Here is a 23,641-nt window from a genome sequence, read left to right on the forward strand (position 1 = left end):
CAATAACATGTCATTCACTTTAAACATATTTGCTTACCATCCTGTATATAATATACATTCTTACATTAACTAGAACTATACATGCTAAATCTTATTCTCATTTTATACCATCATAATGTAGTTACCAATTTGTCCATTAAACATCCACATTCAAGGCAACAATACTCATTTCCATTTAACTCATGATCCATTGGCCTGCATTTCACTTATCTGATGTATTATCAATCATGCATAATAAACAAAGCTAACTATATCATTACATCAAAACATAGGACATGGCATGATTAATTAAACTTACAAACCATAATGGATAAGGACCACATCTCATGATCATATATGATAACTCAATGCAGACCGATACGTATGGTCAAAGTCATAATAATAATACATATCACAAACCAACTTCCTATACATGCCACTCACTTGATATTTCTAATATTTGAATTAATTCTCCCAAAAATGATAGCTTAATAGTGTGATTTTGCCTCCGACGATCTCCACTCCCGAGCCGACTTGCCAAAACTGAAGAAGTAGAAAGGAGGGGTAAGATTTATGCTTAGTTAGTCCATATGAAGTTAATAAGCAATTACCCACATGCTTTTTTTTTAAGGTAAAACATCATAATTGTACAATACTCTTGTTCAGGTTAGGCTGTTTTATCAAGTTACAGTTACTAATTCATTTATATCTGGAGATACGAGACTCCAAATTAAGTTTCGTTAATTTTAATTGAAACTATACTCATATACCTTTCCCCATAAAATTTTTAGAATTTTTGGTTTAGCCAATTAGTACATCTTATTCATTAAAATTTCCCCTATTTTTCTATCCAACAGTTCTGAACTCTCTTCACTAAAAAATATTTTTCTCATAGTACACTATTCGTATAATTCTCTCATCTATCTTTCTAGAGAATAGACTCATTAAAGATTCTAATAATATAAATTACAACCCATAATTATTTTTATACAATTTTAATGATTTTCTCACATCAAAAAGAGGATTACAAATTCATTCAGACTCTGTCTCACAACAATTTAAATATCTCATAATATAAATTTCATTTGCATATAACGTTTCTTCTATGTGAAACTAGACTCATTTTAATTTAACCTAATATTTTATTCAGCCCCTAATTCAATTTCCACAATTTATGGTGAATTTCCAAAGTTACACCACTGTAGTAACCCAAAACTGCCAAGGCTAAATTTACTCATTCATTACTATTATTATTCACCAAATCCATATAATATCATTTCATTCATAATGGTAAGAACACATAATTATGCTTCATAAGCATAAATCCATAATCTCAATGTCATCAAGTATCAAGGACTTATTCCAAATCATGTCATTTTCATAATATTCACCAAACACTATATAAATCATAGATCATCACATGTCAGGGCATCACACATAAGTTTAGTGTACATACCTATACAACTTGTAACATAACTCAAAGACATACTCACCAATGGCTTATCTCATTGGGATCATCAATGAATACTTCGCCAAATTACCCGTTCAACACTCAGAATATAATCGGATACACGAAATGCATGCACATAAGTGCCGTGCCCACAGCTAGACAAACTCAATAGCCTGCGAAATATATGTGTAGCCAAGCTACCATGTAACCCACCCATAAGTGCACTCGGACTCAACTCAACGGGCTCAGGTGTGCTCATCCATAAGTGAACTCGGACTCAACTCAATGAGTTCGGATGCCTAGTTACATCTCACGAACTCAGACTCAACTCAATGAGCTCGGAACTTAAATATCCTAGTGACATGTCACTTGTATCCTAATCTATTCTTAAGGTTCAAACGGGATTTTCCTCGATCACACATCTTTGTCGTCTTCCACAGAATGTTGGAACCGATGCTTGGTAGCATTTCATATTTATCAAATAGCTCACATAATTTGCATATTACTAAATAATATTCCAAAAAGCATAATATTTCATAATAATAATAATCATATCATATAAATAACATTAAATTACTTAAAATAACAATTATGTTACCACATTTACACATGAACTTACATCTCATTTAATATCAAGGAAATAACATTAAATTACACATTGCATTAATAAAAATCATATGAACTTACCTCGTTTGCGAAAATGGCCATTTTTACCATTTTGTCCACAACATGATATTTTTCTGATTTTAGTCCGAATTTCGATTTTTCCTTACTCTATCATTTCACATATAGCCTAATTAGGACTCACATTATTCAAATTAACCCAAAATTACAATTTTGCCCCTAAATTTTGTCAAAATTACATTTTTTCCCTAGGCTCGTAAATTAAACTTCATCCTATTTCCTTATGTTTTATGACATGCTGATCATTTTTCCCTTCTATAGCAACATCAAATTCACACTCTAACATGTACTTATGAACATTAGGTATTTTTATCGATTATGTCGTTTTACTCGTTTTCACGTAAAATCGCTTAGTAAAAGTTGTTTAATACAATTTCAAGCTTCATATTCTACCATAAAACATCAAAATAAACACATTTCACCTATGGGTATTTTTATAAACCCTAGGTTAAATTATTGCTAGAATAAGCTTAACCAAGTTACCGAGATTTCAAAAATATAAAGAACTTTAAAAACGGGGCTAGGGAGCACTTACAATTGAGCTTGGGAGTTTGAACAAACCTTAACCATGGCTGCTACTGGTATAAATGGTTGAATGAAGAAGATGATAGGTAATTTGGCTTATTTCCCTTTTTAATTCTTTTAATTATTAGTTTACCAAAATACCCCTAACTTAAAAATATTTTATTACACCCATTTCATGTCTATTTTTGTCCAGAAATTAACCAATGGTATAATTACCATTTAAGGACCCTCAACTTAAAATTCCATAACAATTGGACACCTTTAGTATGTAGAACTCAACTTTTTCACTGTAACGCCCCAATTTTTGGGCCTGGAAGTATTGGGCCTTGAGTCTGGGTTCGGGTGGAAAGCGGTACGAATAATTTGGATGTTATTATTATGTCATATGTTTAGTTCAGTAATTAAATAAATTATGAAGGGTTTATGGTGTGGGAAAAAAGGCCCAAGAGTAAATTTAATTCGAGGCAATTTCTGAATTTTTAATTTTGGAGAGAGGGTTCTGGCGATATGGGCTTTTAAAATTGAGGTGGTAAAATAGGACACAAAAAGATCTGTGGTAAAGTGGAATGTGGTGCCACCTAGGTGTTTGGGGAGTGACGTCTGGATGTTTAGGGGGAGCCAGAGTTCAAGTCACAAGGTAAGCGTGTTGTTACTTTTATTTTTTTGTGTGCATGTGCCGGGCATGTGACAGAGCTTAAGTGAAAATTCGGTTAGGGCTTTAGGAAGGTTGGGCCATGGGTCTGAATGGCCATTAGGGCAAGCTTTGTTTTATTTTTTTCTGAATTAGGGTTAGTCACCTAGAGCCTTCCCTTTCATTCTATTCTCTTCTCGGTATCTCAAAAAGTCAAAAAAAGCAAAGTTAGATCTCCTGAGTGCCGAATTCTTCCTTCTCTTCTCCTCTCTTCTTCTATTTTCTTTTTCTCCTTCTTTTCTTCTCTAACCAAAACATTCCTACCATTCTACTCATCTCCTCTTTCATTCCCATTCTTTTCTAAACCTCTAAAGCCGATTACTATAAAAGCTGAAATCCCAAAAGTTGTTTCTTGTGCTGATTTCTTCTAGCCAAAATCCTCCTATTTTTTTCATCTCTTTTGGTCGATTTTCATATCCTCTAAACCTCAACCCCCTGTGGGCAATACCACTGCAAAACCACCATACCAAATCTTCTTCCTCTTCACAGTTCCAAAAGCCGAAAACACCATAGTTTTTAGGGACATATAGCTGAATCTTTAGATCTCTAAGATTCGATTTCTGCAAGTGTTTAAGGGCTGGATCTACATCAGATCTGAGTAGAAACTGAAGTGGAATCATTTTGGTTGAAAGAACCCGAGGTAGGTACTCAAATCTATTCTTTATTTCGGGTTTTAAAAAAACTGAAATCCCTAAAGGCATAGGGAGGTTATCGATTGGAGCTTAAGGCTCTAAGGGTTGTAACAATTGATTTGTTTTGGTGTTAGTGTGATCCAGTGGCTGCTGATCGAAGTCTTGGAGAAGTGGAACGACTAGATCTAGATCTAGTCTCTAGTTTTGGCAAAGGTAGGATCTCAAGGGCCATAGGTATTGATGGCCGATTATGGTAAGTAAGTTTATGATGGTTGCCATTGTATTTTGGATCTGATATGTCTAGTGACCGATTGTAGGATATCGTAGGAGATTTTGGTAGCAGTTGTCACAAATCAGGTGTGTAAATGACACCCACTAGTAGACTAGATCGAAAAAAGCCGAAAAGTTGAAATGTCAAAAAGCCGGCATTTCGAGAAGGGATTGTTTGTATTGATAATTTTGGTAACTTCAACGGTAAGATTGCAAAGTGCACAATTTCTTGCACCTAGGTGAATTTGGGTTTCGATGGACCGAAATTGGGTAATGGGCTAATAGGTCCATTTCGGTAAAAATGTCCGGTAAGTATTCTGAAGACACGTTAATAACTGTAATGAGCATGAAACCCTAAAAAAACTGATAAAATTAATGAAATACCTCTGTAAGGTAAAAATACCGTTATACCCCTGAAGGGGTAAGTTTACGATTACGCCCCTCGAGGGTAAATAATTGTTCTTACGCTTTAATCTAACTGTCTTTCTGAAGCATGCCTTGTTAATTATATATATTCTGTATACATGTCATACTGCATGGGGTTGGGTTTTGTTATGGAGGAAGAACCCGTTCTGGTGGCTGTGCCACATATTCTGATATAAGCAGCTTTGCTGCAAATTATAGTTAGTGTCGCAAACGGTGCTAACACTGTAAGTGTAGGGATGGTGTGGCTGATTTATTCCCCACAGGAAGTGTAGGGATGGACGGAGGCAAGTGCAGGGTTGGATGGGGTTATCATGCATTAATCATATAAGACTATTTTGTTATGGGCCAACTGTGTTAATATGGGCAAGGCCCAATATATCTTGACTTGTAATAGGGCTACGGCCCAGATTGATACTGATATGGGCTAGGCCTAGTATACTCTGATACTGTAAGGGGCTATGGCCCAGATTAATATTGATATGGGCTAAGGCCCAGTTAACTCTAATTTCTGAATAGGGCTTAGGCCCAGAAAGCTTGAACTGATTTAGGCTCTAGTTGGGTTTATTTTACACACTGAGTTTTCCAAACTCACCCCCATTTTCCCATCTTTGCAGGTGAGCCTTAGATCGGTGGACTTGGAGCTGGAGGGATTCAGAGTGGCCATGCGGACTGTTTAAAATAAGTGTTTATACCTTCACTTTTATTTTAGATTATTTCCTATCGGGTTTTAATTTGTAAAAAGGCCACTTTAATTATTTTTAATTGTTTTTAGTATGATTTGTTAGCTTAGATATGATATTGTTTTAACTGTTTGAAATTGAATAGCTCTAGGCCGCATTTTAAAAAGGTTACTTGATTTCAAAATATCGCGATAACAAAGTAAGGCTTCCACAACGAAAACGTTTTCAAAATTAATAACCTTTTCAAATGGTTTTAAACGAATTGGTTTTCCCTGAACAATCACTCAGTTAAAGTGTGGCAATGGTTGTGTGCATGTCTAGGATTGGATCCGTGAAGAGCTATGTACTTAAGCAGTCTAATTGACTCACCTCCTCTTTTCTAGCATCCTACCTGGTGTACAGCTCCCATTCACTTTAATCTTTAACAAAGATATTCTTTAAACACTAAGAAAGACTTTAGATAAAACATGACTTTTCTAGTAATGCTTCAATGTGACACACCGGATTCGGTCGTAACGTCTGGACCGAGTTTGGGGTGTTACATGCACTTTTTACGATTTAGTCTTTTTGACTAAATTAAGTGCCCGAATGTCAAAATTTTTGAATGAAATTTTCACGAAATTATTCCGTGAAATCGTAGACCATAAAAATATAATAAAAAATAAAATTTTCATCGTCGAATTTGTGGTCCCTAAACCACTGTTCTGACTAGGCCCAAAATCAGGGTGTTACAAATAAGCACCTAACATATCATTTTATCACATTGCATTTGTTCATACCATAAATATAATATAATACTACAAGCTATAAACATATATATAAGACATAATAAATAAAGATATTCAAGCAAATATCATTTTGGCAAGTTCCATTTGACACTATTTAGAAAATAACAAACTTAATTCCTTATAACTTAAAATACTATTCATTTAGTCACTTTACAAAACCTCAGCCAAATATAGTAATGCATATTTCAATGTCCACTTTTAACTTACTAAATCCCTTTACAAGCGTATATTCTTACATAGAACAAATTCCAAACATTATCCAAAATTTTCATATCACATTAAGAACAATACAACTATGTATTTGCAATGTAGCAAACTTCATATCTAAGACCAATTCAACAAGTACATATTCAATTAAGCACATACAATTATATATAAATCAACCCATCACTTCATATACTTATATGTAAATATATATATATATAAATATCAAATCGTGATTAATTTACCAACATAATTCTTATCTTTCTTTACTTAATGAAAGAATTTTAATAAGCTAACACATCTAATATATAAAAATATCATGTTTTAAACATATATCTCTTACTGCAATAATTATTAATAAACTAACATAACTTGAAAACACACAACAAAGCATCCAAATTTACTATTCAAATGGTCAAAATCCAAATACAATTGTCGAATATAAACAAGTTAAATTCTTATGCTATAAAATACATATAGAGTTATACTTTTTCCAAATCACAAGACCATATTGAGTCATTTTATATTCGGCTATCCAATGAAAGTACACTATGAATCAAATTTTATACCTATTATTATAAAACCAAAGTTTTTGCCATATATGCACAAAATCCCATTTCTCAATAAAACCAAATACAAGACATATTTGAATCAATAAACTCATGAGTAAAATATCAAACATAACCATACTTATATATACCAAAACCAAATCATCCAAAATCACAACCAAACATAATCATCAAGCCAAAGCATAAATTCCAAGATTAACCAAATTGGACAAGCCATTTTCGCATGGCTTATACATATATATACAACTTCAACCATATTCAAAAAGTAGTATAGCCTATAGATGCTATAGGTTTCTAATTTAACTTTTAAAAGTATTGAAAGCAGTCGATAGTGTGATAGACTTCGCTAACGATCCTCGAGCCTGCAACTAGACTCCAAAATCTATAAATAGAAGTAAAAATACACACACAGAGTGAGCTATCTTAGCTTAGTAAGTCATAAGCAAGTATTAGCTCAATAACAATAATAATTTAATAAGACATAACCAAACCATACTTGTAAATTCAAATATCCACATTGTAACGCCCCGATTTTTGGGCCGAAAGTATTGGGCCTTGAGTCTGGGCTCAAGTGGAAAATGACCCGAATAATTTGGATGTTATTATTATTATTTTGTATGTTTAGTTTAGTAATTAAATAAATTACGAAGGGTTTATGGTGTGGGAAAAAAGGCCCAAGAGTAAATTTAAATCGAGGCAATTCCTAAATTTTTAATTTTGGAGAGAGAGGGTTCTGGGGATATGGGCCTTTAAAATTGAGGTGGTAAAATAGGACAAAAAAAGATCTGTGGTAAAGTGGCATGTGGCACTACCTAGGTGGTTGGGGAGTGACGTGTGGATGTCTAGGGGGAGCCAGAGTTCAAGTCACAAGGTAAGCGTATTGTTACTTTTATTTTTTTTTTGTGCATGTGCTGGGCATGTGATAGAGCTTAAGTGGAAATTCGGTTAGGGCTTTAGAAAGGTTGGGCCGTGGGTTTGAATGGCTATTAGGGCAAGCTTTATTTCCTTTTTGTTTTTTCGAATTAGGGTTAGCCACCTAGAGCCTTCCCGTTCATTCTATTCTCTTCTCAGTATCTCAAAAAGCCGAAAAACACAAAGTTAGATCTCCTGAGTGTCGAATTCTTCCTTCTCTTCTCCTCTCTTCTTCTATTTTCTTTTCTCCTTTCTTTTCTTCCCTAGCCGAAACATTCCTACCATTCTACTCATCTCCTCTTTCATTCCCATTCTTTTCTAAACCTCTATAGCCGATTGCCCTAAAAGCCGAAATCCCAAAAGTTGTTTCTTGTGCCGATTTCTTCTAGCCAAAATCCTACTATTTTCTTCATCTCTTTTGGTCGATTTTTACATCCTCTAAACCTTAACCCCTGTGGGCAATACCACTACAAAAACCACCATACCAAATCATCTTCCTCTTCACAGTTCCAAAAGTCAAAAACACCATAGTTTTTAAAGACATATAGTCGGATCTTTAAATCTCTAAGATTCAATTTCTGCAAGTGTTTAAGGGCTGGATCTGCATCAGATCTGAGTAGAAACTGAAGTGGAATCATTTTGGTTGAAAGAACCTGTGGTAAGTATTCAGATCTATTCTTTATTTCGGGTTTTAGAAAAGCCGAAATCCTTAAAGGCATAGGGAGGCTGTCGAATGGAGCTTAAGGCTCTAAGGGTTGCAACAATTGATTTGTTTTGGTGTTAGTGTGATCTAGAGGCTGCTGATCAAAGGCTTGGACAAGTGGATTGACTAGATCGAGATCTAGTCACTAGTTTTGGCAAAGGTAGGATCTCAAGGGCCATATGTATTGATGGCCGATTATGGTAAGTAAGTTTATGATGTTTGCCATTATACTTTGGATCTGATATGTCTAGTGACCGATTGTAGGGTATCGTGGGAGATTTCGGTAGCAGTTTTCGCAAATCAAGTGTGTAAACGACACCCACTCATAGACTAGATCGGCAAAAAAAAAAAGTGTGAAATGTCGAAAAGCGGCATTATGTGAACTTGAAAAAGTGGCTTTCGTGAGATGGTTTGGTTTTTAATTTTGGTAATCACAAGTGGTATGATTGCAGAGTGCGCAATTTTGTGCACTTCGGTATATTTGGGCTTAATGGGCCGAAAATGGGTTAATGGGCCAACGAGCCCAATTCAGTAAAAACGCTCGGTAAGTGTTTCTGTTAATACGTTAATAACTGTAATGAGCATGAAACCCTAAAAAGACTAATAAAATTACTAAAATACCTCTGTAAGGTAGAATTATCGTAATACCCTTAAAGGGGTAAGTTTACGATTATGCCCCTGGAGGGTAAATAACTGTTCTTACACTATAATCTGATTGTCTTTCTGAAGCATGCCTTGTTAATTATATATTTATTCTGCATACATGTCATACTGCATGGGGTTGGGTTTTGTTATGGAGTAAGAACCCGTTCTGGTGGCTGTGCCACGTATTCTGATATAAGTAGCTTTGCTGTGGATTATAGTTAGTGTCGCAACCGGTACTAACACTGTAAGTGTAGGGATGGCGTGGGTGATTGATTCCCCACAGGAAGTGTAGGGATGGACGGAGGCAAGTGTAGGGTTGGATGGGGTTATCATGCATTAATCATATGAGACTGTTTTGTTATAGGCCAACTGTAATGAAATGGGCCCAACTGTGTTAATATAGGCAAGGCCCAACATATCTTGACTTGTAATAGGGCTACGGCCCAGATTAATACTGATATGGGCTAGTCCCAGTATACTCTGATATTGTAAGGGGCTATGGCCCAAATTAATATTGATATGGGCTAAGGCCTAGTTAACTCTGATTTCTGAATAGGGCTTAAGCCCAGTAAAACTTGAACTGATTTGGGCTCTGGTTGGGATACTTTACACACTGAGTTTTCCAAACTCACCCCATTTTTCCCATCTTTGCAGGTGAGCCTTAGATCGGTGGACTTGGATCTGGAGGGATTCAGAGTGGCCATGTGGACTGTTTAAAATAAGTGTTTATACCTTCACTTTTATTTTAGATTATTTCCTTTATGTTTTCGGGTTTTAATTTGTAATAAGGCCGCTTTAATTATTTTTAATTGTTTTTAGTATGTTTTGTTAGCTTAGATATGATATTGTTTTAACTGTTTGAAATTGAATAGCTCTAGGCTGCGTTTTAAAAAGGTTACTTGATTTCAAAATATCGCGATAACAAAGTAAGGCTTCCACAACGAAAATGTTTTCAAAATTAATAACCTTTTCAAATGGTTTTAAACGAATTGGTTTTCCCTGAACAATCACTCAGTTAAAGTGTGGCAATGGTTGTGTGCATGTCTAGGATTGGATCGGTGAAGAGCTGGGTACTTAAGCAGTCTAATTGAGTCACCTCCTCTTTTCTGGCATCCTACCTGGTGCACAGCTTCCATTCACTTTAATCTTTAACGAAGATATTCTTTAAACACTAAGAAAGACTTTAGATAAAACATGACTTTTCTAGTAACGCTTCAATGTGACACGCCGGATTCGGTCGTAACGTCTGGGCCGGGTTTGGGGTGTTACACACATATAACTAAACATGAATTAAGTTTTGTCCAAACATACATTCGTTCTTTATCCAAAATCATCTTTCATATTCAATATCAATAAAAGTTTCACTTGACCGAATACATACTATCATAATACATTTATACAATTCACATTTCCTTACTCATAATTTCACATTCAATTACCATATATAAAAATGCACATATAAACTTTGGCATAAGTATAAAATTCACATTTCGTATCATACATATATATCATTAAACCAAATATGATAATTTATTAAGGCATAGCCAAGCCATACTTCTGAAATTTAATTACCAAACATTTATCTATACATAAATTATAACATTTCCAAACACACACTGATTCATTAACATGTTTAATATCACATAGACCTTATTTTTCCGAATATATATACTTCCCTATAAACATGTTCAAAGTTCACATTTCAAATACCTACTAATCGAGTGCACATAAATCCTTTAATATCAATAATAATTTCACATTTCAATTTATTCCTCATGTAACATTAGGCCGAATATAAGCTCAAAAATCAAACATTAAAATCACATACTTATACATTAATCCACATATAGATTTTCATATACACAATCAATACCATTAACGTCATTTATAACTTGTGTCACATATCAAATAATCAACTTACCTTATTTCCGAAAAGGTAATAAATTGTCACATACCTGTTCACTTTAACTTGTTTCCACATTCATTCGTAACTTATCCTTACCCGTTGAACCATTCGGAATTAAAAAGGATACTCGGATTTTAACACATATCGTACAATGCCAACGTCGCAGACGTGGTCTTACATGTAATCACATGTCGATGCCACTGTTCCAGACAGGGTCTTACACGAATCACAATTACGATGCCGATGTCCCAGACATGGTCTCACTCGAAATCACATATCGATGCCAACGTCCAAGACATGATCTTATGCGAGAACACATATTAGAAATCCTATGTCATGACATATGTATCCTAGCTATTCCTAAGGTTCGTGCGGGGCTTTTCGGACATCGAATCTTGGTCGAATCGAATCGTAAACATAGTTCCCAAGTGTACACATATTTGGCTATCATTTATACATTCTCTAATATATCAATTCAGCACATGTAACTTATTTTTTTTTTAAAAAAATAACTATGTTTATTTGCTTATAAACTTACCTCGGACAATGGTAATCGGAATAGGACGATTAATCAATGATATTAGTTTTCCTCTGATCCAAATCAAATTTCATTGGTTCTTGATCTCAATGTATTCAAAATAAACTAAATCAATATAATTTTATTCGATTTAGTCCAAAAATAGATAAATGGGCAAATTACCATACAATTTAGTCCTTATTGCACAAAACACAAAATACACAAAATTTCAGCATACCCATGTTGAGCCAAATTTTACCCACTCTCAAACAAATCCATATATTTCATTTATTTCACATTTTAGTCCCTCAAATTATTATTTTTGCAATTTAGTCCTAATTACTCAAAATCATCAAAAACTCCAATACAAAACATGTTAATCTAAAACATATCTTTCATATTTCATCATCAAACAACAAAAATCACAAGCTTTCATCAATGGCATAACTCAAAATATTCATCAAAATAAAAAATTCAAGCATGGGTTTTGTAGTACTCGAAGCAACGATCTCAAAAACGTAGAAATTATCAAAAATCAAGCTAAACACATAACTTAATCAAGCTTTTAAAGTGCCGAATTCTTTTCTTCAATTTTGGTCATGCAAAGAATATATGAACACTTGGTTTTATTTTATGTTTTATTAATACATATTAAATAACATTTTAATCATTTTACTTAAATAACCTTTATAGTTTAATATATAATCCTTATAATGGTTGTCCACAACCGTCCATCACTATATATTATGGTTAAATTGCATCTTAAATGCTTCATATTATAAAGACAAATTCAAATAAGCACTTACACAATTAACTAGCCACTTTTACATTTTACGCGATTAAGTTCTTTTATTTAATCGGGCACCTAAACGACTAAATTAAATCACGAAAATTTCACACACACAAATTCACACATATTAAACATAGGAAATAATTTTTAAATATTTTTCGGACTCAGATTCGTGGTCCCAAAACCACCATTCCGACTACGGTCAAAATCGGGCTGTTACAACTCTCCCCCCTTAGGGATTTTCCTCCCCAAAAATCTTACCAGAAAGTAGATAAAGGATTTTCTTCCACACAATACATCTCAAAATTTTACATAGGTTTGGATTTCAAATCTCTTAAATCTCACAATTAAGATTTTGATTTGTCTTCTGCTATGCATCATATCAAACTGAAACTACTTGTAACTGTATTGAATTACTTTCATTTTCTCCTCAATTCCTATGATGAAATTAATTCCATGGATCATCTTCTCACAAAGTTTGATCTCGAAACAATGGAGTTCGGTAATTGTAACCATACAATAGTCTTTCTTTATTGTTTTCAAACTCTTAAACACAATGTCAAATAAATATTTCAAGAATTTGAATTGCGTTTCCCAATTTTAATTCAATCTCATACTCACAAATAACTGTAATTTCTTTCCGAATCACAATATGAGTTTCAGATCTCAATCCAAAACAATTATGACTGGCATCAGGTGCAGACTTATCAATACAGGAATGGATCACTCAACTGTTTTATCAAAAGAGAAAATCCATACGTATAGAGAGCTTTCTTAAAGCAGTTAATAATAATTCAGATCACTCTATCAATTTCAATGATAAGAATAATCCCGATTCAAAGTTCATCAAAATTCTATTTCATTACTACTCAGATATCAACTCATGCTGAAATAGTCCCGAACGAACAGACAAATTACCACTGCGAAATTACCTATAGCAGTTGTTGTACAATCTCAGAACTTCTCAGTAACCAATCATTGATTTGCAATTCTGAATTAGAAACCCATTTAGGTTGAATCCCTTATAACTTACAAACTCAAAAGTTTTTGACAATTTGAACTATCTTTGCTGTGCCAAGTTCAGATCTCACTCTGCAATATCAAATATTAACTCAATGTCTTTTAAAAGTTCAGGCCATTCTTTTTACTATTCCCAAATTTGGATATTTCTCTAACATTAAACATTTTAAATTCTTATAATCATCGAATATGTCACATAACCCTTTTTTTTGTAGCTTTAACTGTATAGAATCACAAGATATTTCTGCATACTCTTACATTAGAACACACTTTAAACCGTTCATTAACGCATGACTGAAAATCATAAACTCTTTATTTAACTCAGACTGAATTAGATCTGACATTTAGGTTGATATTGTCTTCGTACAAAAGAAAACTTCAACAATCGAATTATCTTTAATTTACCATAACATTTCTCAGACAGAATGGTCCCGATAGATATAATTCTGTATCAAATCTTTAGGAACACAAATTCTTCTTCTAGACTATCCCTCAAATCACACATATACTTTCAAAGTTTATCCCCAGTCCGGTGAATAAATTCAGAGACATATAACCTAATCATCCTTTCAATCAATTAATTCAAGTAAGGCTAAACCACTGAATCAATCATTTCAAAGAAATCTTTTCTTCTTGTTAGAAGGTTAACTTCAGACATATCATTATATAGATTTGATCTTGACCTTCTATAATTTTCACTTTTACTGATGTCGAATCTTTCACAAGAACTAGAAAAGGGTTTATAATAAAGTTGTCTCATATATTAATCATCGAAGCTCTAAATTATGCTGAAGTCATCTTAATCAAATGAAAAACCATTGAGCCTTAATAAGAACGATATATCAACTCTATAAAAAAATATTATCCTATCTATTAATGAAGCATTTGAACACAAAAGATAATCAAATATGGTTTAAATAGCAACCAATGTAGAAACACAACTTCTATAACTCTGATAATTGTACTGCAGTACTCCAAATTTCAGAATAAAAATTATAATTATAATAGATATAGTCATCTCTGTCAAATAGAGATCTCTTGCAGATAATCACATAGAATCATAAGAATTTTTGAGTACCACAATCGATATAGAATAATATCAATTTCGATGATATCCTAGAAAATGTTCAGAAAGAACAATGTCACTCATAAATACTGAAATCCACAATATCAGAAGCATTATAATCTTAACGTATATTCATCAGAGCAATAGCTAGTAGAAATAAATTATTAATATCATACAGATTTTACCGTCAACTTACATATTCACACAGGGAAAATATACCATAGAAAGACAGAACAATGTTGAACATAACCCAAACAGACCAACGATGCTTTCATTTATTAGTATATTTAGCTAATGTTCTCATACGATAAGAATTCATTTCGTAATTAAACAGTCACCTATACTTTTTGAGGATAAATATACACATAGAATACCCAAAATAAGTCATAATAACTGCCCGATTATCACTACTGCACTCAGCCATCAATACAATTAAAACACTATTCAACTGTCTAATTTTGTCATAAGAAATTTCCACATTATCTCTTCACTAATAGAAATCAATTCAGAAAAGCTTCCGGTTGGTACTTTCTTTAGATAACATACCTGAATTGATCATTTAATTGAAGTTAACTTCTTCTGTAACAATGACTTTGCATAATCTGAATAGTCTTCAAAACTATCCAATATCTCTTTTAATACTACCTTCATTTGCTGATTCATTCACTTTTTTGACCACATTATTAATCTTCCGAACACGGACTTCTGTAACTCTACACTCATGAGTTTATTTAACTCAAATTTTACAGATTCCATTATAACCTTTCACTAATAAGAGGGTGAGGTAGTAAAGCCTCAAATTTAACTTGCACATAAATGCACATAACACATATTACCACAAACAACCAGTTCATTTCTAATTTCAATTTCTCAAAACATTTAATAAAGATTTTCTTTTAATCACTTTTGTTCTGAACACATAATTCATATGCCAACTCAAATCACTATTTCACAATTGAAATTTTCATACAGCATCATAACTCAAATGTCATAACTCATATAATTATAACATTTATCAATAACCAAAATGTCATATACTTTAACCCATATCTTTACGAGTGTCAAGTCATCATATATATATTTTCATTCAAAAATTTTAATACACATTCTATACTATTAGAATCAGCTCGGTTGGAAGACATATCTGTCTCATCAAAATAGTTTTTTTGTCAGAGTCGCGAGATATCACACTATCACAGGTTAAATGTGGCATGTATAGCTAGACTCACATACGCTATGGTAGTCCCAGGACCGACTAAACCATAGCTCTGATACTAATAAAATGTAACACCCCTAACCCGTATCCGTCGCCGAAAAGGGGTTACGAGGTATTACTAGACGAAACATAACTTCCGAATAATCATATGCAGAATTTTATTGAAACTCTTAAAACAGATAATTATCAATATAAATAAAACTAAATTAATCTCTTTGCAAATCATATTGCGGTACTTTCTAAACACATAATTAGATTTATAATTCATAAGCAATAAGCACCTAACAAATCATTTTATCACATTGCATTTGTTCATACCATAAATATAATATAATACTAGAATCTATAATCATATATATAAGACATAATAAATAAAGATATTCAAACACATCTCATTTTGGCAAGTTCCATTTGGCACCATTTAGAAAATAACAACTTAATTCCTTATAATTTAAAATACTATTCATTTAGTCACTTTACAAAACCTCGGCCAAATATAGTAATGCATATTTCAATGTCCACTTTTAACTTACTAAATCCCTTTACAAGCGTATATTCTTACATAGAACTAATTCCAAACATTATCCAAAATTTTCATATCACATTAAGAACAATACAACTATGTATTAGCAATGTAACAAACTTTATATTCAATACCAATTCAACAAATACATATTCAACTAAGCACATGCAATTATATATAAATCAACCCATCACTTCATATAGTTATATGTAAATATATATATATAAATATCAAATCATGATTAATTTACCAACATAATTCTTATCATTTCTTTACTTAGTGAAAGAATTTTAATAAGCTAACACATCCATTATATATAAATATCTTGTCTTAAACATATATCTCTTCTGTGCAATAATTATTAATAAACTAACATAATTTGAAAACACACAACAAAGCATCCAAATTTACTATTCAAATGGTCAAAACCCAAATACAATTGCCGAATATAAACAAGTTAAATTCATATGCTTTAAAATACATATAGGAATTATACTTTTTCCAAATCACACGACCATATTGAGTCATTTTATATTCGGCTATTCAATGAAAGTACACTATGAATCATATTTTATGCCTATCATTATAAAAACAAAGTTTTAGCCATATATGCACAAAATCCCATTTCTCAATAAATTCAAATACAAGACATATTTGAATCAATAAACTCATGAGTAAAATATCAAATATAACCATTCTTATATATACAAAAACCAAATCATCCAAAATCACAACCAAACATAATCATCAAGCCAAAGCATAAATTCCAAGAGTAACAAAATGGACAAGCCAGTTTCGCATGGCTTATACATATATATACAACTTCAACCATATTTGAAAAGTAGTTTATCCTATACATGCCATAGGTTTCTAATTCAACTTTTAAAAGTACCGAAAGTAGTCGGTTGTGTGATAGACTTCGCTGACGATCCCCGAGCCTGCAACTAGTCTCCAAAATCTATAAATAGAAGTAAAAATACATACACAGAGTAAGATATCTTAGCTTAATAAGTCATAAGCAAATATTAACTTAAGAACAATAATAATTTAATAAGACATAACAAAACCATACTTGTAAATTCAAATATCCACATATAACTAAACTTGAATTAAGTTTTGTCCAAACATGCATTCATTCTTTATCCAAAATCATTTTCCAAACTCAATATCAATAAAGTTTCACTTGACCGAATACATACTATCATGATACATTTATACAATTCACATTTCCTTAGTCATAATTTCAAATTCAATTACCATATAGACAAATGCACATATAAACTTTGGCATAAGTATAAAATTCACATTTCCATATAATACACATAGATATATATATCATTAAACCGAAAATGACCAATCATATACTTAAACATATGGTTTCGTTCACTTCATTCATAGCTCAATTATTAATTCAAATATTAACTCAATTGCATTTATAATTTATTAAGGCATAACCAAGCCATACTTATGAAATTTCATTACCAAACATTTATCTATACATAAATTATAACATTTCCAAACACACACTGATTCATTAACATGTTTAATATCACATAGACCTTATTTTTCCGAATATATATACTTCCCTATAAACACGTTCAAGGTTCACATTTCAAATACCTACTAATTGAGTGCACATAAATCCTTTAATATCAATATGAATTTCACATTTCAATTTATTCCTCATGTAACATTAGGCCGAATATAAGCTCAAAAATCAAACATTAATATCACATACTTATGAATTAATCCACATATAGATTTTCATATACACAATCACTACCATTAACGTCATTTATAACTTGTGTCACATATTTCCGAAAAGGTAATAAATTGTCACATCTTTGTTCACTTTAACTTGTGTCCACATTCATTCGTAACTTATCCTTAGCCGTTGAACCATTTGGAATTTAAAAGGATACTCGAATTATATCACATATCGTACAATGCCAACGTCGCAGACGTGGTCTTACATGTAATCACATGTCGATACCACTGTCCCAAACAGGGTCTTACACAAATCACAATTACGATGTCGATATCTCAGACATGGTCTTACTCGAAATCACATATCGATGCCAATGTCCTAGACGTGGTCTTACTCAAGAACACATATTTATCCTATGTCATGACATATGTATCCTAGCTATTCTTAAGGTTCGTACGGGGTTTTTCGGATGCCGAATCTTGGTCGAATCGAATCGTAAACAAAGTTCCCAAGTGTACACATATTTGGCTATCATTTATACATTTTCCAATATATCAATTCAGCACATGTAATTTATTTTATTTAAAAAAAACTATTTTTATTTGCTTAGAAACTTACCTCGGACAACGGTAATCGGAATGGGACGACTAATCGACGATTTTAGATTTCCTATGATCCAAATCAGATTTCTTCGGTTCTTGATCTTAATATATTCAAAATAAACTAAATCAATATAATTTTATTTGATTTATTCCAAAAACACATAAATGGGAAAATTACCATTTTACCCCTGGCATTTTAACTTTTTACAATTTAGTCCCTATTGCACAAAACACAAAATACACAAAATTTCAGCATACCCATGTTGAGCTGAATGTTACCCACTCTCAAACAAATTCATATATTTCATTTATTTCACATTTTAGTCCCTCAAATTATTATTTTTGCAATTTAGTCCTAATTACTCAAAATCATCAAAAACTCCAATACAAAACATGTTAATCTAAAACATATCTTTCATATTTCATCATCAAACAACAAAAATCACAAGCTCTCATCAGTGGCATAACTCATCATCAATTTTTCTTGGTTTCTAGATCATTCCACCTTTAAAATATTTGCGCCATTAGTCCTTCAACTTTTTTATATTTACACTTCAACCCCTTAAATTTTGAGTATTTACTCTTGTGCAACAAGACTTTTCGCATCTTTGCAATTTAGTTCTTTCTTGAATTAATATATCATAATATTCTTCCCAATATTGACATAACTCAAAATTTCCCTTTTTGTCACTTTATTTCCTTATTTTACTATATCACGGATAATATTTTACTATAAAAATTTTTAGGGTATTACATTTCTCTCCCCCTTAAAATAAATTCCGTCCTTGAAATTTCCTTGTTTTCTTTTGATCATGAATTTTATTATTTCTATAATTTTATAATTTCTTTTTGCACATATTTACCTAGTTTATCATTTATATCCATTCTCTATCCTTTCATTTCACATTTTATTTTCAATTCAATATTTCACATTTGCCTCTCAGAGCTTTTACCAACAGAAATAGAACATAATATCATATGAATCTTATTATCAAGTGTTTTATCACATATATTGGCTTGGAAAACCAAAGAAAGATAGAGTAGTACCACTTGTGAATCAATCAGACTTGCAATAATTTCTGTCTATTAGCATATTTATACAACCTTTCCATATATTGATTATAGCATCCAAATATGAACAGTTGCATATTCCTCTGAAAATATCAGTACATATAAAATACCCATATAAAATCCCCAAAAAATTTTACTATAATATACCTATTTATAACAGCTATATTCAAATATTTTTTAAATTTATTTACCAATCCATTGACTAGTATAGTCATCAATAATTTCACATCATTCAGTTCACTCAAGAAACTAATTCGGAAGGAATTTTCAGCTAACCATTCTGTAAATACCATATTTGAACAAATCGATTTTCCTATAAATAATTTTTTTATTTAACAGTGGTACTGCATATCCCAGCTAGTTTTAAAAAAAAATTTGATGTCTCTATTTAGAACCCATTTTTACCTATTAACTCATTCTGAATTCTGACTGTATTATCAATTGTTCAACCATTGAACTTTTCACTTTCCATTTCTGAACTTAATCAATATAAATCTCATGAATTTCATTGCATATAACTGTACTAGTAAAGGACTATATATTGTAAAGTCTCATAATTTAATTGTCATATATTTACTCATATAACATTTATCATTCTCAAGTAGTATAAAACATTTATTCGTACTTTTACAAGTTCTGCTTCATCATAACTAACATTTTTACTCAGAGATAATCCTTTACCTCGTAACGAAAATTGTTTACTTTTTACTTAGCAGAGGCCCAGTAGACTAGATAGAACACTTCGGATATACGGGACTTATACAGAGGTGCATTATTATGCACTATTAAACAGAGAACACTGAAGTGCTATACAGAGAGTACGAATATGCTGAACGTGCTAATAATCAGAGAGCATGCTGAGGTCCTTTAATATTGTAGTAGTTCTAATCTTGTCTACTTGGGCAAATTATTTCATGTACGCATATCACTTTCACACCTTTCGCATAATACTTTTACATGCTTTACAATTTAATCCTTGTACCAATAATTCATATACTTATATCTTCTGTATCTTCAATACATTTAATATATTTCAAAATTCACTATTCATTCATAATTCTCTAATAATCCTTATCATGTACTTCATATATTACTTTTATATATTTTGTAATTTAGTCATCAGCACAATATTTCATGTAGTAATATAATTTACTTTTAATAATACATATAACATTATATTCATCATCGACATGTATTATAAAACATTTCTTCATACCATTTTCTTTATATTGATTCATCATAATCAACTTTCTACTCATATACTTGAGTATCGCTTTTAACATTATCAGAATTAGCTTGGTTGAAAAACATCTTTCTATAAATAAAAACAAATCTCATCAGAGTCGAGAGATATCACACTATCACATATTATAATGACATGTGTTTTTAGACTTCACATATACTACGTTTGGTCTGAGAACCGACTAAACCGTAGCTCTGATACCACAAATGTAACACTCCCTATCCGTATCTATTGCCAAAATAGGTACGAGGCATTATCGGAGTTTACTGAATATTTTTAGATAATTATGAGTCATTTATTATTCATAATTTGAAAATAATCATAACGTCTCTCTATTAGGCCCTCGAAGCCCCAAACATATATAAAAAACTAACCGAAATTAAATTGGGATCATAAAAAAAATTTCGCAAAATCTTAAATTTTATTTTTATCTAAGTACTTACCATTTCAATGCTTCTTATAATTAAACATGTTACCATTCAATCAATAGCTTGGCACTTGTCTAAGTGTCAAACAACATCATTGTTAGTATACTTGCACATATTTCATATAAATTCAACATTGATATACTTATTTTCTCGACATGTCACACTTGAGTTTAATAATTGTCTTTACTTACATAATTTCCTTTTATCAACATATCAAAGATAATCATATGTACATGTCATGAAACATATCATTCTCTTACCGTTTCTTTATAAGTATATATCAATCATTTCATTATATCAATATTTCATGCTCCATCATTTCCATATATTTTATGCATATTTATTCCGTAAAGTTTATATCAAACTTAACATAAATTATATTCCATGTACTTATTCTTATTTCGTTTATCTATCTTCATAATTATTTTATACAACTATTTTGTACATATATTTCCATATGACCAGTTCTTGTAAACATTTCACACAACCATTTCATATAACCATTCGTCATCTGATACATATTACCTGAATATCAATTGTTTAATATATGTCATCGCGTCTCCCATCCACGGTCTTATTTATCTTTGACATAATGCCATAATGTCTTTCAACTATGGTCTTACTCATTTTCTGTCATGTTGCCATGGTATCTTTCAACGATGGTCTTATTCATTTTATGTCACCCTGCCATGGTATCTTTCAACCATGGTCTTATTCATTTCCCGTCATGTTTCCATGGTATCTTTCAACCATGGTCTTATTCATTTCATATCACGTTGCCATGGTATCTTTCAACCATGGTCTTACACATTTCATATCAGGTTGCCATGGTATCTTTCAACAATGGTCTTATCAGGTTGCCATGGTATCTTTCAACCATGGTCTTACACATTTTATATCAGAGAGCACACTCTCGCGAACCTCATCCTTACAATGGGATTACCAGTCCAGGCTAAATCCCTTGTAATATAAACTCATAGAGTATTGTCGGGATTACCATTTTCCCAATTTTCACCCAATCTTAAATTGACAATTTCATTCAATTTATTAATTTAGATAATAAAACAATTCATTCCCTTCAATTTGGTCATTTTGACATTTTTACAAAATTGTCCCCTAAAGTTTTACTTTTATTCAATTTAGTCCTTAAGCCTAAAACATGCAAATTAGCCATGCTAGCTGAATATTCATATATATTTTCCTCCTCCTCCTCTCCATTCCACATCCTTAATGTATATAACACATTTGTAAGTAACATTATCTATAATCTTTATTATTTACTTTTATGAATATTCAAGCTGTCCATCTGTGTCAAAGTCACTAAATTATTTATATCTGGGGCTCTAGAACTCCAAATTAAGATCCTATAATTTTTCCTAAAACTAGACTCATATATATTCTTACCATAAAATTTTCATAATTTTTGGTTTAGTCAATAAGTACAGTTTATTCTTTAAAGTTACTGTGACAGCCCAAAATTGACCCTAGTCGGAATGTGGTTTTGGGACCGCAAAACCGAGGCATAAAAATAATTTAATGCTCATTTTGATGCTTATGATATGTGTTAATTCGTGTGTGACATTTTTGATGTTTGATTTAGAGTTATAAATGTGAATTTCACTAGAAAGGACCTAGTAGAAAACTTTGAAAGTATGATGGGAAATGTGTGATGACTAATTAAAGCATGCATGCAAAACAATGGCCTTGCATGTCAAATATCCCTCTTTTATAGGAGGTGGCCGGCCATGACAAGGAGTATGGGCTAAACATGTCATGAAACATGTTTTGTTGGTGCATTAGGGAGAAACAATAAACAAATAAGTATGGGTAATAAAGAAAGAAAAAAAATGTGTGTGAGTGAACCCCCATTGCCGTGCATTGAAGAAAAGAAAAGAAAAAATTTTGCTCATCCATTTCATTCTCTCTTGACCGAAAATACCAAAGAGGAAGGAAGGAATTTTTGCTTCATGTTTGGTTTGGAAGGGATTAGGAAGAGATTTGGCTATACTTGCATCAAGATTAAGGTATGTTTGAGGTTGTGCCATGAGATTCATGCATGTTTTAGTTGCTAGCTTGATGTTCTTATTAGCCCATGGTTCAAATCTTTGTTATATCATGGGGATGGTATTTGGCCAAGGTGGATTTTGTGTTAATGCCAATGCATGTTAAATATGAAGCTTGCTAATGGTATATGTGATGGCGGATTGATGGCTCTTGGACTTTCTTTTTAGTATTTTTGAGTAAGACATTAAGTTCTTTGCTTAATCATGACCAAAATTATGGTGTTGTGATGTATTCGGTCATGGTATATCCATAAGTATGATTCATGCATGTTGCATGGTAGGTAAGATTTGAGCTTTGGATATGTGTTTATATTTGGATATAAACAACTT

This window comes from Gossypium arboreum, chromosome 2 (genome assembly GCF_025698485.1).
Source record: "Gossypium arboreum isolate Shixiya-1 chromosome 2, ASM2569848v2, whole genome shotgun sequence".
Classification (NCBI taxonomy): domain Eukaryota; kingdom Viridiplantae; phylum Streptophyta; class Magnoliopsida; order Malvales; family Malvaceae; genus Gossypium; species Gossypium arboreum.